The sequence below is a fragment of the Dipodomys spectabilis genome, unplaced genomic scaffold (genome assembly GCF_019054845.1).
Source record: "Dipodomys spectabilis isolate Male_0828 unplaced genomic scaffold, ASM1905484v1 ptg000053l, whole genome shotgun sequence".
NCBI classification, from domain to species: domain Eukaryota; kingdom Metazoa; phylum Chordata; class Mammalia; order Rodentia; family Heteromyidae; genus Dipodomys; species Dipodomys spectabilis.
The window spans coordinates 5,945,848-5,965,108 of NW_024870730.1; positions in this window are offsets into that span (position 1 = coordinate 5,945,848).

The following is a 19,261-nucleotide window of genomic DNA, read 5'->3' on the forward strand; positions in this document are numbered from 1 at the left end:
AGAGATGGTCCCAGCAACTATCCTTGAAAATCCAGCTAAAAGGGGACAAGAAAATGGAAGTTAAAACAGAAAAGAGCCTTGCTTCTGAAGGGGAAGGAAGTTGCAGAAAGAAATCTTTGTGTAGCCTCTCAGAAGACAATAAGTCATCTAAGGCCTGGGCGATTCATAAGCAAAAGAAAACCTAAGCTTGAAATGAACACATTTTCCCTTGGGAAAAAAAAGGAGACTAGCATATTACACTAAATTTTTTATGCAAATGTTTGCATCTGGATAAAACAAGTAGGTTCAGAAGGATTCTTTTTACAAGATAAAGGGATTTCTGGGCAGTCTTCATTAGCATCTAATATATTCCAGAAACAGTATAGCAACATTTGAAATTGAGGAACTTTCTGAACTAAAGTCTGAAAAACAAAGAGATAAACAAGAATATTAGGAATATGAGAAATGGAAAGTAAGGAAAAAAAGAAAAGAAAAGATAAAATACTCATCACTATTGTTTTGCTTTACCCCGTACCAGGTTAAACTTATGGAAAGATTTAGTAACTAATAATAATGTGAAGATGAACCACATGGTTATCTCAATAGACTCAGAAAAAGCATTCAACAAGATCCAACACCCCTTTATGATGAAGGTTTTGGAAAAATTAGGAATCCATGGAACATACCTCAATACAATAAAGGCTGTATATGACAAACCTACAGCCAGCATTATACTCAATGGTGAAAAACTAAAGCCATTTCCTCTTAACTCAGGAACGAGACAAGGATGCCCACTCTCTCCACTTCTCTTCAATCTAGTATTAGAATGCCTAGCTACAGCAGTAAGACAAGATGCAGACATAAAGGGGATCCAAATAGGGAAAGAAGAAATAAAACTCTCCCTCTTTGCAGATGACATGATCTTGTATTTAAAGAATCCCATAGACTCCACTCCCAAATTACTCAAGCTGATTCAAAACTTTGGCAAAGTAGCAGGGTATAAAATTAACCCCCAAAAATCAATGGCTTTTCTGTATGCCAACAATGAGAAAAGTGTGGCTGAAATTAGGAAAGCAACTCTATTTGTAATAGCCCCACAAAAAATAAAATACCTAGGAATTAACTTAACTAAAGAAGTGAAGGACCTCTATGATGAAAACTTTAAAATCTTGAAAAAGGAAATCAACACAGAACTTAAAAAATGGCAAAACCTCCCATGCTCCTGGATTGGAAAGATTAACATCGTGAAAATGGCAATACTTCCCAAGGCTATCTACAAATTCAACGCAATACCTATCAAAATTCCACCCTCATTCTTCAAGGAAATAGAAGAGGCAATCCAAAAATTCATATGGAACAATAAAAGACCCCGAATAGCAAAAACGCTCCTCAACGGAAAGAACACTGCTGGAGGAATATCAATACCAAATTTCAAACTCTACTATAAAGCCATAGTAATCAAAACAGCTTGGTATTGACATAAGAACAGACCTCAGGACCAATGGAATAGAATTGAAAACCCAGAAATGAACCTACAGACCTATAGCCATCTAATCTTCGATAAGGGAGCTAAAACAATAGAATGGAAGAAAAACAGCCTCTTCAGTAAATGGTGCTGGCAAAATTGGTTAACTACATGTAGAAAACTAAAGCTAGATCCTTATATATCACCCTGCACCAGAATTAACTCCAAATGGATCAAAAACCTTGAACTCAAAGCAGACACCCTGAAAACATTACAGGATGGAATGGCTCAGGCCGAAATTTTCTGAATAGAGACCCGGAAACACAACCAATCAAAGAAAGGTTGGACAAATGGGATTGCATAAGGTTGCAGAGCTTCTGCAGGGCAAATGACATAGCTAGCAAGATCAATAGAAAGCCCACGGATTGGGAGAAGATCTTTACTAACCATACAACGGACAAGGGTCTCATATCTAAAATATACTTGGAACTCAAAAATTAAACCACCCAACAACAAATCCTCAAAGAAACAACTGCCCAATAAATAAGTGGGTGAAAGACTTAAAGAGAAGCTTCTCTGAAGAAGAAAGAAGGATGGCCAATAGACACATGAAGAAATGTTCAACATCCCTAGCCATGAAAGAAATGCAAATCAAAACAACATTGAGATATCACCTCACTCCAGTTAGAACAGCAAAAATCAAGAACTCTAACAACAACAGATGCTGGAGGGGATGTGGACAGAAAGGAACCTTACTTCATTGTTGGTGGGAATGTAAACTTGTTCAACCACTTTGGAAAGCAGTATGGAGGTTCCTCAAAAGACTTCACATAGAATCCCCTATGACCCAGCAATCCCACTTTTGGGCATTTACCCTAATGTTTACAAAAAAGACCACACTAAAGCTACTAGCACAACTATGTTTATTGCAGCATTATTTACCATAGCTAAGATATGGAACCAACCCAGATGCCCCTCAGTAGATGAATGGATCAAGAAAATGTGGTATATATACACAATGGAATTCTATACCTCCATCAGAAAGAATGACATTCCCCCATTTGTTAGGAAATGGAAAGGCTTAGAAAAAATTATATTAAGTGAAATAAGCCAGGCCCAAAGAAACATAGGTCCCATGGTTTCCCTTATTTGCAATATCTAGTATAGGTATGAGTCAAGCGGAAAAGGTCAGATAATGTGATGTCAGGAAAAGGAACCCTTAAATATGTATTTTAATGTTTTTGTTTCTTTCATGCATGTGTTTCTAACGCATTTATAAGATTATTTCTTTGTTGCTTTGTATGTCCCTCCCCCACAGTGTAACCCCCGCTTTCACTATATTTGATGTCAGTATAACATGTGGAGGAGATGGGGACAAACAAGTCGTTTAAGGATTCAGGTGGACCTGTTGCAACAATGAGAAGTACAAAAAGTCATGTCAAAACCAGCTTTACAATGTCGGTGGGGGGGGGGGTGCAGGGGGGGTATGATTGGGGGGGGGAGGCTGGGAAGGGAGGTGAAGGGTAAACAAAGGAGGAGGCTACAATGCTTGGTAAGAAATGTATGCATTATCCTGCCCATGTAATTGTAACCCCTCTGTACAGTATGTTCTCAAATAAAATAAAATAAAATTAAAAAAATAATAATGTGAAGATGTCTGAGTCATTAGTAATTTATAGTAATCAATCTAAATTAGTTATCAGGTCGAAGAGAGCTCAAAGACTTTCAGAGAGGAGATTCTCCATGTTCTTTCTCCCAGATTCTTCATAAACACAGGTGGCAAGGATCAGAGGAGTTACAATCGATGATGATAACAAAATAAGACTCAATTACACATGGTTAACAGTTTTATTGTCTTTTTTACACATAAGTATATTCTTGTTTGCTTCAGTTTGAGAAAGAAGCGAAAAAGAAATGCTATAGACAACAATTAGGAGACCTAACAGCCTACAGGAGAAGAATAAATTTCCTGAGAAATCTCTAGCAGTGTCCTGGAAGCAAACAAAAGACAAATAAAATGCTATTTCTGGAAAGAAAGATGATGAATAGAAATCCAGTTCTTCATATTACAAATAAATTAAAAGAAAATTTGAATAGATATTCCAGTGGTATGAAAACAATTGAGATTTGTAAAGCAAATGGAAAGCTTTTGGCATGAAGTCTGATTTGAGATCTGTACATGACACTGAAAAATCACACCCATCCCTTCAATGCTCCAAAGCACCCCGCTTCTTCTCCATGTTAATGTTTGTTCTGCATGTCACTTTAGTGTTTGTTCAGTATACTAATAAATACATCTTAAATTTATCTGGTTTGTTTTTTTTTGGTCAGTCGTGGGGCCTGAACTCTGGGCCTAGGCACTGTCCCTCAGCTCTTCGGCTCAAGGTTAGCGCTCTACCACTTGAGCCACACTCCACTTCCTGTTTTTTCTGCTAATCGAACCCAGGGCCTCATGCAAGCAAGGCAAGCACTCTACCACTGAGCCACCTTCCCAGCCCCTAAATTTATTTGTGTTTGACAAAAATAAATTCCTAGGGATATCTGCTTCCAAATTTACAATCATGGCACACAATTTAACAAAATTTACTGATTTTAAGTCAGGGGGAAAAATAGCTTTTGCCAAACATAAGAAGAAAAGAATTTTAATATCCTAAATAAATAAGTAGTTATGCTTTCTGGACAATATAAATCTCTAGAATGGTTTGTTTTACACTGTAGTGGATACCATGGGACCCTGTCCTTTTGCAGGCAGCTGCTTCCCTCCCCCAGCTGCTATAAGTGCCTGTAGATAGCTCACATCTGTCCTCTTCCTCTATACTATCTGAATGAGAGTGTTCCTTAAACTTAACCCCAATGCAATACTATTAAGTGGTGAGGTCTTCAGGAAGTGATCAAGTCTTGTGGGCTCTCACCTCAAGAATAAGATTTGTTGGGCTGGGAATGTGGCTTAGTGGTAGAGTGTTTACCAGCATGCATGAAGCCCTGGGTTTGAATCCTCAGTACCACATAAACATAAAAAGCTGGAAGTGGCACTGTAGCTCAAGTAGTAGTGCTAGCCTTGAGCAAAAGAAGCTCAGGGACAGTGTCCAGGCTCTGAGTTCAAGCTCCAGGACTGGCAAAAAAAAAAAGAAAAAAAAAGAGTAAGATTAGTGACTTTATAAAAGAGGTTGAAAGAACTGTCTCTTTCTCTTTCAGCCAGATGAGTCACAAACTGTGCCACCTATGAAGAACACCCCTCCCCCAAAGGACATTTAATCTGTCAGCATCTTAATCTTGCTTGGACTTCCCTACACAGGGTGGTATAATTTAACTGGTAGAGTGCCAGCCTTAAACCAAAAAGGCTGAGCAAGAGCATAAGAGCCTCAGCTCTGGCACAAAAGAAAAAGAAACAGAAAATTTTCACTACCTGTCATATGCAGACTGTTCCAAGTTGTTATGCATATGTAGCGATGAAGTTTCTTATAATTTTTGCATGTAAAAGGGGGTTTTGGGGTGGCAATGGTTTCTGCAACTAAAATGTGTTCTCTTAAAAAGTAAAGGACCCTTGATTTCATCTCCTTTTCGTAATCGTGTCACTAAAGGAGCTAACAAGGTCTTCCTGAACACCACTTTTTTCTCCTAGGCAATTTTGTGTTTTTCTTCCAAAATAGTAATTTAGTAGGCCCCAAGGATTTAAAAAGCACTGACAGGATTTACTTCACTTTTATGACAGTCTTTCTTATTTTTTTAATAAGTTTTTAATTGTGAAAATACTGTATACAGAGGGGTTACAGTTACATGAGTACGGTTATGACTACATATCTTATCAAGCATTATTGCTTCCCCTACCATCCCTTCCCTCCCACAACAACACTCCCTCCCCCAAACCTGGCCTAAATTGTAAAATTTGGTTTTCCCTATAGTGCCTTGTACATCTCATTGTTACAATGGGTCAACCTGTATCCCCCACTTAAACATCTTGTTTTTTCCCTTCTCCTCCCCAAATTATACCGACAACAAATACAGTGAAAACAGGGGTTATACCGTGGCGGGGGGAAGGGGGGGGGAGCATACAAAGCAACAAAAGAAATCACATGGTACTTAATAAATACGTTAGAAACAATAGCAATAAAGAAAAAAAACCACTTGTGTTAATGTGTCTTATATTTCTTTACTTTGAACATTTAGTCTTGCAAGATAAGGATCAAAATGACCTCTTGGGTCTTTTATAGGTTAGGAATAAAAGCAGATAATGTAGCACTTAAAAATACAATATAGATATTCATATCTAGGATAGATGTTCATATCTAGGATGTGAGCATCAACTGAATCTATATAATTAATATCTAGGATGGGAGTCACAAACTTTCTCTTATGAAGGACTTTGTAGGCCATACCCAATTCTGATGTCACAGCATGAAGGCAGCCACAAGTAATATTCAAATAAAGAAGTGGGGAGAACTATTGTGTTCTAATAAAACTGTATGCACAAAAACAGACAGTGGACTAGATTCAACTCAGAATTATCAAGTGTACAAGACCTTTATCTAAATTAACTCTCATCTTAGAAAGATGTAATATACATGCTAACAAGCATGTCATCATACAAAGAAGTCAGACATAAAGTACTATACTGAGTATTTTGCAGACTATATTCTGAATGTAAAAGAATAATATAAATAATAAAACTTTTCCTTGTATCATCTTTTCTATTATATAAATAGTGATGAAGTCATTTGAGCTACACCAAAGATCTCATATTTATTCTCTATAGATATTTTATTATCTTTCAAACAACTAGATAGCAATACCTTATACTCATTGCTCCTATGTGTACAAATCAGATACTTTATAAATATTCATAGATGCAGACTATTCCCTACAGAATTCTCTCCAAAACAATAATTATGTAAATTACTGATTGTCCAAAGCATTTAATTTCTGAGCAATATGCATTCTGATCTAGCCTAAAGACAAGTTAATAAACAGTCTTTAAAATAAATGATAGAAGTGCCTTGTATCTATAATCAGTGATAAAGTTTAGACAACAGAATGAACAATCTTAAAGGCAATTTTTAATTTGATAAGCACATTGCTAAACCTCTTCATTCCACAAAATATATGAGAAAATACACACTCTGCAAAGTGAAGGCTGAAAGTGAAGTTCAGTGGTAGACAGCTTGACTAGCATGTACAAGGCCCTCACTCAGGTCAATCCTCAGTACCATATATAAATAAATTCATCATATCTCAAATGTTATCATATAATAGCTTCACTTTCAAATTTCCTAAAAAAGAAATTTTCTATCAGATCCTCTTTATACATATGTACACAAGATAGTAACCAGTTACCTCTAGATATCTAAACATTTACTTCCGTGATTTGAAAAATCAACTTTACAATTTTGGCCGGGGGAGGGGGGGGGGAGGGGGGGAGGGAGAAGGGAGGGTAATGATGGTGGGGGGGAGTGGGGAGGTGGAGAGGGGAAGGGATGGTATGGGGAAACAAAGGAGGAGGCAACAATGCTTGATAAGAAATGTACTCACTATCTTGCCCATGTAATTGTTACCCCTCTGTATGGTATTTTCACAATAATAAAAATAAATAAATAATTTTTTTAAAAAAGAAAGTAAAAAGTAGCCAGGCACCAGTGGCTCACTCCTGTAATCCTAGCTACTCAGGAGGCTGAGATCTGAGGATCACGATTCAAAGCCAGCCCAGGCAGGAAATTTTGTGAGACTCTTACCTCCAATAAAACCAGCAGAAAACTGGAAGTGACACTGGCTCAAGCGGTAGAGCGCAGGGACAACACTCAAGCCCAGAGTTCAAGCCCCAGGACCGACCAAAAAAAAAAAAAAAAGAAAGTAAAAAGTTACTTAATATACATTGTCTTAGTTTGAACTACTATAATAAATTACCAGAGACTGGTGGCTTGTAACAAACATGAGGCCCTGAGTTCAAACCTTAGAGTAGAAAGAAGGAAGGAAGGAAGGAAGGAAGGAAGGAAGGAAGGAAGGAAGGAAGGAAGGAAGGAAGGAAGGAAGGAAGGAAGGAAGGAAGGAAGGGAGGAAGGGAGGGAGGGAGGGAAGGGAGGGAGAGAAGGGAGGGAGAGAAGGGAAGAAGGAAGGAAGGAAGGAAGGAAGGAAGGAAGGAAGGAAGGAAGGAAGGAAGGAAGGAAGGAAGGAAGGAAGGAGAGAGAAAAAGAGAGAAAGAGAATGGGGGAGAAGGAAGGAAATTATAAATAATGGAAAATGAATCATATGCCAAAGTAACTAAAAGGAGTGGAAAAAGTTGGAGCAAATGTTGAGAAAAACAGCATTACAACTAGTCACAATCATTCAAGAACATTTGAGAGATTTATGTGAGACAGGACTATTTCCTTGGTTGTTCAACATGTGATCAAGAAGCTTATATTCTGCTGAGAAAAGATAATTAAATTATAAACACAACTGTTTCTGTAACTATGAGAACTATAAAGCTAATATGGGTTAAAAAAGAACTTGGATATCAATGGGAGATATTTTGCCTAAAGCGCTTAGAGAAAGCCACTTTGAAGAGACAATTAATTGTCTCTTCAAATGTGGCAACTATGCAAATACCTAGAGGAGGCTTACCAAGAAGATAGAAAAATAAAGGAAATTCAAAGGTTCTTAAATAAAGCTTACCTTGGAATAGTCATTCAGGAGACATAGAAAGGGAGCTATTATAGATGGATCACCTAAACATGGTAAACAGAAGATGATGTTGAAGAGAGATGTAGAAACCTGTCAACTAAGTATGATCCTATCAGTTGAGTATGAAATGGCCATAGTCATTATTTCATTTCTTACTATATTTTACTCAGAAAATAAACTGATGTTCACCATTCCCTAGAATTTTTTTCTTGAATTAACCCACTATTTTGTCTACAAGTAGGAATTTTGTCTCTACTGCTACATGGCAATTTCTGATTATGAAAAGGATTAGAAATTTTGAACTTGGAAATGGAGGGATGGCTCAAGTGGTAGAGCACAGTGGTGAACAAAAGAAGCCAGGCCCTGAGGTCAAGCCCGAGGGCCAGCATAAAAAATAAAACAAAAATCTTTATTCATAGCTCATATACCACAGCTATTTTATAATTATATTATATAATATAACAAAGAAGTATCTCAAGAAAAAAAAAGATTGATGTATTCAATAAATGTCATTCAGTAGGTATCTAGAGAAAGTAATATTAGGTTCCCCATCTTCTACAAGTTCTACAGGGTCAATTGTAAAAGTGGAAGCATAAAAGTATTATATTTAGGGCTGGGAAGGTGGCCCAGTGGTAGAGTGCTTGCCTTGCATGCCTGAGGCCCTGGGTTCAATTCCTCAGCACCACATAAGCAAAAAGAAAAAAAGCCCGAAGTGGCGCTGTGGTTCAAGTGGTAGAGTGCCAGCCTTGAGCTGAAGAGCTGAGGGACAGTGCCCAGGCCCAGAGTTCAGGCCCCACGACTGGATCCCCCCCCAAAAAAGTATTATATTTAATTTGAGAGAAAAGTCTTTATATCCTTAAGCAGAAGAGCAGTGTGTTTAAATTTGATTAAAAGCTACAAAAATAAATTCTACAACAAAAATGTAAGCATTTTTATAGCAGAAACCACAATAAGCAATGGCAAAAAGAAAAATATCTCAGAACTGTATTTTGAATAAAATCACAAGATCAAAACCCCAAATTTGTGAATGTCACAAAAAAGTGTTAATAAAACCTATTATAATTCCATAAAGAGGGTTAAGAGGATTTATCCTCAGTAGTCCTCAGTTTAGAACCAAAATATATTAATTTGTGAACAATCACAACAGTTTGGTCTTCAATTAATTAAGTAATCTTATATGTGACATAGACCTAATGTGCCTATCTCAGTTGAGAAAACATGAACATCACAATGGAATCCAGAGACGGTGACTCTAACTCGGGGATTCCCTGCATTTATGGTGTAACTTGGATTGTTATTGAGAAAATGATGGCTTGAAAGTCTGTGAGGATAGTTTGATTCTAGCTTTGCTACTTAGCAAGCATGTAACCCTCACTGGGGGGGCTCCTTCTTTCTCAGTCTAATATCTGAAAATAGGTATTATATCTTTTTTTTGTTGTTTTGTTTTGTTTTGTTTTTTAGGGGTCCGGTTGTGGGGCCTGAACTCTGGGCCTGGGCGCTGTCCCTCAGCTCTTCAGCTCAAGGCTAGCACTCTACCACTTGAGCCACAGTGCCACTTCCGGCTTTTTTCTTTTTGCTTATGTGGTACTGAGGAATTGAACCCAGGGCCTCATGCATGCAAGGCAAGCGCTCTACCACTGAGCCACCTTTCCAGCCCCAGGTATTTTATCTTTGGCTTTTATGAGGATATAAACACAGAAAGTGCATAAGCATCCAAAAATAATAAAAATATTTACTTATTCTTACTTTCTTCTAGTAAACCCAATAATATTTTGGGGGGGGCAGGGAATAATTTTCCACTTGTCTTTCAGATCTGGATTTAATTTAGAAAATACTGTTTATTACAGTTATCAATGAATTGATACTATAAATATGATGGAAAGAACTCACAAACTATAAGGATAGTAGGTAGTTTGCAGCCAGTGTTAAATATAGGGGTGGTCTTTATTGTTTATTATCTATCCTCATTTTCATCATTATAGATTAACATAAGATAATAATGAAGGCAAACGTGAATTATGTAAGAGGCAAGATATGGCGCTTGAATGTCACAAGGAAGAAGTTTTACTTCCTAACCTTATTATTTTCTAACTGTTAGACTTGGATGAATTGATTTTTCTAAGTTTTAGGTTTTACATCATGAAAAAACGCAAAGGATGCTAATAATACCAACTCTATACCAGAGTATATAGTTCCTTATACATAATAAGAACTCTACAATGTTAGCTACTATTATACTTATTCATACAGCATTCATATAAGACAGAAATATCTTAGGTGATACAGCCTTTTTACATAAAACATTACAAAATAATGCATATTTAATAAAAGATAAAATTCTTCCTCATGTCTTTAAAATAAAAGAAACTAAGGATAAAGAATTCTCTCACTTGAAGAGTAATGTGGAGTATTCAAAGTGCTCATACATGTATTATCCCATTTGATCCTTAGAATAAGCTGTGTAATATCAATAAACTAGTTATAAGAATAAGAAATCAAAGCTGAGAGAGATTATGTGACTCAACCCAAGGCACTTGAATAGAATATGATGAAACTAAAGCCTGAATATATTTCTTTCTCATCTCTAATTCAATTTTCAGAATACTATAACACATTGAATAATTTGACACTTCCTCTTCATGTTAAAATCAAAGTGTGATTTTTTTTGTATTTCAAGTTTTTCAGTATAAAATATGGAAATGGCATAAATGATCCTAACAAATCTCTAAGAATCACTAGTGCTAGGTAAAGAAATGGAAACACTACTTCAAAAATCATTGTTCTGGTCAGTCGCCGGTGGCTCACACTTGTAATCAATCCTAGCTACTCAGGAGGCTGAGATCTGAGAATTGCGGTTCAAAGCCAGCCTGGGCAGGAAATTCCTTGTGACTCTTATCTCCAATAAACCACTAGAAAACCAGAAGTGGCGCTGTGGCTCAAGCAGTAAAGTGCTTGCCTTGAGCTGAAGAGCACAGGGATAGCGCCCAGGCCCAGAGTTCAAGCCCCACAACTGACAAAAAAAAAAAAAAAAAAAAAAAAAATCATTGTTTCTTCTCTTTGTAAATACATATTAAAATCTGCAACCTTACCCAATTTAATGTTTAATAATTAGAAAAACAAACGGGAAAGAGAAACAGAAGAACTATGCGTCACCCAAAATTCATGTGCCAGAATCTTAATATTCAATGCATTGGTGTTGGGAGGTAGAGCTTTAAAAAGGCAGTTAAACAAAAGCCTAATTATGAGAGAAGGTTAGTGATTACTATGGTGGACTTATTATAAAGACGAGTCCCTGGTCTGCCTTGCCTTTCTGCCTTCCATCATGAGAAGGCTCAGAATGTCTTACTAGATAGTGCCATGCTCTCAAACTTCCTTGTCTCTAGAGCCAGGAGCCAAATTAACTTTACCTGTTTATAAATGTTGTACTCTATAGTATTTACAAAACAAATAAAGACACCTTCCCTAATGGGCTGTTTCTGCTATCTCCAAACTCCTTATGAATCTTGCCACTGGACCTATTAGATTTAGCAAAACAATACTTCATTAAATTAGGGTAAACTCAGGATACTGTAGGCTAAGATTTATTGAAATAATTATGCTTACAACTATGATTAAACCACTCTTTCAGATACATTATTTCAATTTTGCAGAAGTATATCATATTGGGGAGGGGAGGCAGTTAATTTTATGTGAACTAGTTTTTTTTATAAAACTCAGAGGTGCCAACAAGAAAGTCTTTTACATTAATTGTTACAGTATAAGTCAAATTTGTACTTATATTAAAATATCTCAACAATATTTCACATAAATTGCTAATGTATTCCTTGAGCCTTTCATTTGAGAGAGAGAGAGAGAAAGGACTCATTGTGCTGTCAGAAACACAGCTTATAATTGCCAGAAATTAAAATACTAACATTCCTAAAACATCAGATCAGTACATGAAAGGTTGTTTTCAGTCATATTTTACAACCTACCCTTGGGGGGAAAACTCTACTTTGTAGTGTTTGCCAAATTCTGTGGCCTAAATAATCCCACCAGAGCTGATTTCAAGCTCTATACATGAAGTAACTCCTAACATGAGTTAGGAAGAGATGAACAATTGGCTCCCACAAGAAAAGACAAGCTAGGTGGAGGGTACTACTGGCTTTAGGTCAAACATAATCCAAATCTCCAAAGGTAGAACTCAGAAATCTATTTTCTTTACAGTTTTTTTCAGTGATGTTTATACTTTTTGTAGATTTTTTGCATTAAAACACGATGTATAGCTCTAAACACTTTGTTTTCATTTTATTAACATGTCTTAACTGTATTAGTGGAGTTCACTGTGATATTTCAGTATATGTATACAGTATGTACTGATCAAATTGAGGTAATTAGCATTTTCCCTTCATTGTAATTTCTTTGTTTGAAAGCTTCAAGCTCCTCACTTCTAGATCTTCATAAAGTACACAATGTTTTTGTATATAAAGTATGTAATATTAGGGCTGGGGAGGTGGCTCAGTGGTAGAGCGCTTGCCTTGCTATGCCTGAGGCCCTGGGTTCTATTCCTCAGCACCACATAAGCAAAAAGAAAAAAGCCGGAAGTGGTGCTGTGGCTCAAGTGGTAGAGCGCTAGCCTTGAGCTGAAGAGCTGAGGGACAGTGCCCAGGTCCAGAGTTCAGGCCCCACAACCGGACCAAAAAAAAAAATATATATATATGTCTTTCTATGTTCACAAATAAAATAAAATTAAATTAAAAAAAAATAAAATAAAATAAAAAGCCTAAGTCAAAGCCCAACAAAATAAATACTGAGAAATAGGTACTTGCAAAAGGGTAGGGTGGGGCCAAAGGGAGGGAGTAGAAGAATGAAGTGGGGAAGGAGGGAGTAGCAGTCAATCATTGTATATACCTCAGAATTGAGAAATATAATGAAGGAGTGGGTCAAAGGCCTGGTGAAGGTGTTGAAGTAATGACACAAATCAACATGTATTATGCACATAAACTGCTTTATTGCATGGGAAAAATTCAATACATAATCTAAATTTAAGTAAGGGAAGGGTTGGGTTGGGAAAGGTGGATGAGAAGGTGAAAAGGGGTGACAATGATCAAGATGGATTGTATTCATAAACTGTTTCAATGAATGGAAGCTCCTTTGTACAACCACTTAAAGAAAATAAAAATATATTTTTTTCCCTTCAATTTTTTTTATTTTTTATTGTAAAGCTACTATACAGAGGGTTACAGTTACATGAGTGAGGTTATGAGTACACTTCCTCTTGAACATTGTTACCCCCTCCATTGTTTTCCCCCTACCATCCCCTCCCTCCCTCCCTTCCCCGAGGTTCTTTTTTTTTTTTTTTTTGATTGTGATTAAATGATTACATAATTTCAAAGTCACAAGTTCATTCTAACTTCCCTGGAGCAAATTGTCTACCACAGTCTGTAATATATAACAGTGTTCACATGTTATATACCATATTTGTGGTCAGCAGCATGGGGATATTTAGTAGTGGTTCAACCAGATGAGCAGGAGTTCTTTGTTTCTTAAGTCCTGTTAGTTTTGTCGTATCACCTAACATTTTGGATTTAGCATCCACTTATGAGGGAGACCATGTACCGTTTGTCTCTTCGTTCTTGGCTTACCTCGCTCAACATGATTCCTTCTAGCTCCATCCATTTCCCTGCAAATGCCATTATTTTGTCATTTCTAATGGCTGCATAATATTCCATTGTGTATAGATACCACAATTTTTGGATCCATTCATCTGTGGTGGGGCACCTAGGTTGTTTCCATATCCTAGCTATTGCGAACAGTGCTGCAATAAACATGGAGGTGCACGTGTCCTTGTATATTGGTTCCTGTTGTTCAGGGTAGATGCCTAGAAGTGGTATGACTGGGTCGTAAGGGAGGTCAATCTTTAGCTTTCTAAAGACCCTCCAGACTGCTTTCCAAAGTGGTTGTATAAGTGTACATTCCCACCAGCAGTGTAATAGGGTTCCTCTTTCTCCACATCCCCTCCAGCATTTGTCGTTGGCTGATTTGTGGATGTGGGACATTCTGACTGGGGTAAGGTGGTATCTCAGGGTTGTCTTTATTTGCATTTCCTTCACCACCAGGGATGATGAACATTTCCTCATGTGTTTCTTTGCCATTTTTATTTCTTCATTTGAGAAGTCCCTCTTTAATTCCCTTGCCCATTTAGTAATTGGTTTGTTAGGTTTGGGAGGGATTAGTTTCTTGAGTTCCCTGTATATACAGGATGTTAACCCCTTGTCTGATATATTGCTGGTAAATATTTTTTCCCAATTAGTTGGTTGTCTTTCTAGCTTAGTTGCAATAGATTTAGCTGTGCAGAAACTTTTTATTTTAAGGTAGTCCCATTTGTCGAGTCTCTCTCCAACTTGTTGTGACCCTGGGACTCTGTTCAGGAAGTTCCTTCCTGTGCCTATTAGTTCAAGTGTCTCTCCTACTCTGTCCTGTAGTAGTTTCAGAGATTCAGGTTTAATGTTAAGGTCTTTAATCCATTTTGAGTTGATGTTGGTGCATGGTGATAGGCTGGGGTCCACTTTTAGTTTTCTGCATGTGGCTGCCCAGTTTTCCCAGCACCAGCGGTTGAAGAGGCTGTTTCTTCCATTGTATGTCTTTGGCTCCTTTGTCGAATATCAGCTGGCTGTAGGCCTGTGGATTTATATCTGGATCTTCTATTCTGTTCCATTGGTCTTCGGGTCTGTTTTTGTGCCAGTACCATGCTGTCTTTGTGATTATAGCTCTGTAGTAGAGTTTGAAGTTCGGCATGGATAGCCCTCCCATATTGTCTTTATCCCTTAGAATTGTTTTGGCTATTCTAGGTCTTTTGTTGTTCCATATAAATTTTTGGACTGTTTTCTGTATTTCAGTGATGTATGTCATTGGGATTTTAATAGGAATTGCATTGAATTTGTATATTAGTTTTGGAAGTATCACCATCTTTACTATATTAAGTCGGCCTATCCAGGAGCATGGGAGGTCTTTCCATTTCCTAGTGTCTTCTGCAATTTCTTTCTTTAACTTTTTATAGTTCTCATTAAATAGTTCTTTTACATCTTTGGTTAGGTTAATTCCTAAATATTTTATTTTTTGGGAGGTTATTGTGAATGGGGTTGCTCCCTTTATTTCCCTCTCTTCCTGTGCGTTATCAGTGTATAGGAAGGCAACTGATTTTTGTGGGTTTATTTTGTATCCTGCTATTTTGCCGAAGTGACTTATGATTTCTAAAAGTTTGGGAATGGAGTTTTTGGGATCGTGGAGGTATAGTATCATGTCGTCTGCAAAAAGGGATAGTTTAACTTCTTCTTTCCCTATGCGGATCCCTTTAATGCCTTTTTCTTGCCTTATTGCCCTGGCTAAGGGTTCTAGGACTATGTTGAAGAGGAGTGGAGACAGTGGACATCCTTGCCTTGTTCCTGTTTTTAGGAGGATTGGTTGTAGCTTTTCCCCATTAAGTATAATATTGGCTATTGGTCTGTCATAAATGGCTTTTATTGTTTTTAGAAATGTTCCTTCTATTCCTATTTTCTCCAGAGCTTTTAGCATGAATGAATGTTGAATTTTATCAAAGGCCTTTTCTGCATCTGTGGCGATAATCATGTGATTCTTGACCTTGGCTCTGTTGATATGCTGGATTACATTTATTGACTTACGTATGTTAAACCATCCCTGTGTCTCTGGGATGAAGCCTACCTGATCATAGTGTATTTTTTTTTAATGTGTTTCTGGATTCTGTTAGCTAGAATCTTGTTAAGGATCTTTGCATCTGTGTTCATCAAGGAGATTGGCCTGTAATTCTCCTTTTTGGTTGGGTCTTTGCCTGGTTTAGGGATGAATGTGATATTGGCTTCGTAGAATGAGTTTGGGATAGCTCCCTCCTTCTCTGTTTCTCTGAAGAGCTTGAGGAGTATGGGTATTAGTTCTTCTTTAAAGGTCTTATAGAATTCTGCTGTGAATCCATCTGGTCCTGGGCTTTTTTTTGTTGGAAGACTTTTGATAGCTTCCTGTATCTCATTATAGGATATTGGCTTATTTAGTTGGTTAACTTCTTCTTTGCTCAGTTTGGGTAACTTGTATTTCTCTAAAAATGCATCCATTTCCGCCAGATTTTCTTCCTTTAGAGAGTATAGCTTTTGAAAGTAGTCTGTTAGAATTGTTTGGATATCTTGGGTACGTGTTGTGATGTTTCCCGTGGCATCCCTAATCCTATTAATATGGGTTTCCTCTCTTCTTTTTTTAATTAATCTTGCCAAAGGGCCATCAATTTTGTTTATTTTTTCAAAGAACCAGCTTTTTGTTTGGTTTATTTTGGTTATGGTTTTCTGATTTTCTAATTGGTTAATCTCTGCTCTCAATTTGGTTATCTGGCTTTGTCTAGTAGCTTTAGGTCCCATTTTTTCTTGTTTTTCTAGCTGTTTTAGTTGCAACATGAGATTATTTACTTGGTCTGTCTCCATTCTCTTGATGTGGGCACTGAGGGCAATAAATTTGCCCCTCAGGACTGCTTTTGCTGTGTCCCACAAGTTTCTTTGTGAGGTGTTTTCATTTTCATTGAGTTGTAGGAAATGCTTTATTTCTTCTCTGATCTCTTCTGTTACCCAGACCTTGTTAAGGAGTGTGCTGTTCAATTTCCATGTATTAGAGAAATTTCTGCGGTATGCTTTGTTATTGAGAGCTAGCTTGATTCCATTGTGGTCAGATAGGATACAGGGGATTATGTCGATCCCTTTGTATTTGCTTAAGTTCCTTGCATGAACTATGATATGGTCTATTTTGGAGAAAGTTCCATGAGCTGCTGAGAAGAATGTGTACTGTGTTGTTTTAGGGTGAAATACTCGGTAGATGTCAGTTAATTCCGCTTGAAGTATGGCCTCACTTAATTCGGTAGCTTCTTTGCCAATCCTCTGGTTGGTAGACCTGTCCTTTGGTGAGAGTGGCGTGTTAAAGTCTCCTAGTATTATCGTATTGGGATCTATTTTATTCTGTAAGTTTGAGAGCATTTGTTTAACATATCTGGGTGCACCGATATTTGGGGCATATAAGTTGATGATGGTTATATCCTCCTCTTGGATTGTTCCCTTTATTAATATGTAGTGTCCGTCCTTGTCTTTCTGTACTGATTTTAATGAAAAGTTTATTTTGTCAGATATCAGGATAGCTACACCTGCTTTCTTATTGGGGGAATTTGATTGGTAGATCCTTTTCCACCCCTTCACTCTGAGTTTGTTTGTATGTTTGGCTGAGAGGTGGGTCTCCTGAAGGCAACAGATGGATGGGTCTTGTTTTCTGATCCAGTCCTCAGTTCGTTTTCTTTTAATTGGCGAATTCAGCCCATTTATATTAAGAGAAAGTATAGAGAGATGCATTGTTGTCCCTGCCATCCCGTTTTCCTAAGTTTTTCTTCTTTCCTTTCCTCCTGTGCTTGCTCAGTTAGACTTTGAGTAATGCCTGTTTGGGGCAGGTCCCAGTTCCTGGTTGCTTTCTTCAGGTTGTGTCCCCCCTCTTAGAATTCTTTGTAATGCTGGCTTAATGTTTATGTATTCATTTAGTTTTTCTTTGCTATTAAAAGTTTTCAGTTCTCCATCGAATGTGAATGCTAGCTTTGCCGGGTATATCAGTCTGGGTTGGCAGTTATTGGCTCTCAGGGCTCGTATGGTGCTTTCCCAGGCTTTTCTTGCATTCATTGTTTGTGTGGAGAGATCTGCAGTGATTCTAATTTTTTTCCCGTTGTAGTATAGCTCCTTCTTCATTTTTGCTGCATGCAGGATTGTTTCCTTATTATTCAGATCCATCATTTTTATTATAATGTGCCTAGAAGTGTTTCTCCTGGGATCTTGCTTGTTGGGTGTTCGATAAGCTTTTGTGATGTAGTTAAGATGGTCGTTTTTGAGGTGGGGAAAATTTTCATTGACTATCTTGTTAAATAGGTGTTGCATTCCCTTGCTCTGGAATTCCTCACCTTCGTCCACTCCGATTATGCGAAGGTTAAATTTTTTAGCATTATCTGCTTGCTCTTGAATTTCCCTTTGGTTTAATTTGAGTGATTTTTCCATATCTGTCACTTTTTGGTCCAGTTGGTGTATTCTGTCTTCTGTATCTGACACTCTACCTTCCATTTCATTCACTCTGTTGACCGTGGCTTCTATTGTGGTTTGCATGGTGGAAATGGATCCCTTTATGGATTCAATGTTGGTTCTCAGAGTACTGATCTCACCTCTCAATGAGGTGAGATCAGTATGCATTACCTCTAATTTGGCGTTTATCTCACTTCTTATTGAGGTTTGTGCAGCTTCTATTTTTGCATCCAACTTTTGTTTGATGTCCTCTATATCTTTTGATAGTTCATCCTTGTGCTCTTTCAATTTCTGATCCATTTCTCGCTTTATTTCTTGAGTCATTGCCTCCAGCAACCCTTGGATGTAGTTTTTGTCTTCCATTCCTGCTTTGCTCCCACTGGGGCTCTCCCCTGCGTGGCTGCTGGCTTTTGAGGTGAGCTTGCTGTCCTGGGTAGTGGTAAACCTTGTGATTTTTCTCTGTGATTTTCGCATGGGGGTTCAGGAGACTGCTCTTCAATCTTGTTTTGGTGTGTCTGTCTTTGCTTGGTTGCTGATTCTGTATTGGTAGAAAGAGTCTGTGCCTGATCTGGATTCTGTTGGGAGCCTATTTCCAGCTGCTATTCTGACTTTCTTAGGATTCTCAGCTCTCTGCTGTAACAATTCCCGCCTTTGGAAGGGTTGAGCAGCCTAGACTGCTTGTGTTTGCTCCTGCGGGTGCTCTTGGGAAGATCAGATGCTCTGGATGCACTCTCCCAAATACTGGAGTCTGCTATGGGCTCCTGATGTGTTTTTGTTTGTTTGTTTTGGGCTGGTTGTGGGCTTGAACTCTAGGTTTGGGTGCTGTCCCTCAGCTCTTCAGCTCAAGGCTGGCATCCTACCATTTGAGCCACAGCCCCACTTCTGACCCTTTTTGCTTTGTTCAGGCGCCGGTCCCCAGGCCTGGTTCCGGCCCCAGCCTGGAGCGCGCTCGTTAGGCCTGTGCTAATGTGTATACCACCTAGGTTATGCAGCCTGGAGGACACAGTTCAAATTTCTTCTACTGTTGGTAGTCTTGACCCAGGGGCGCTGTTCCTGGCTTGGGCATTTAAGCTCCCTTCCA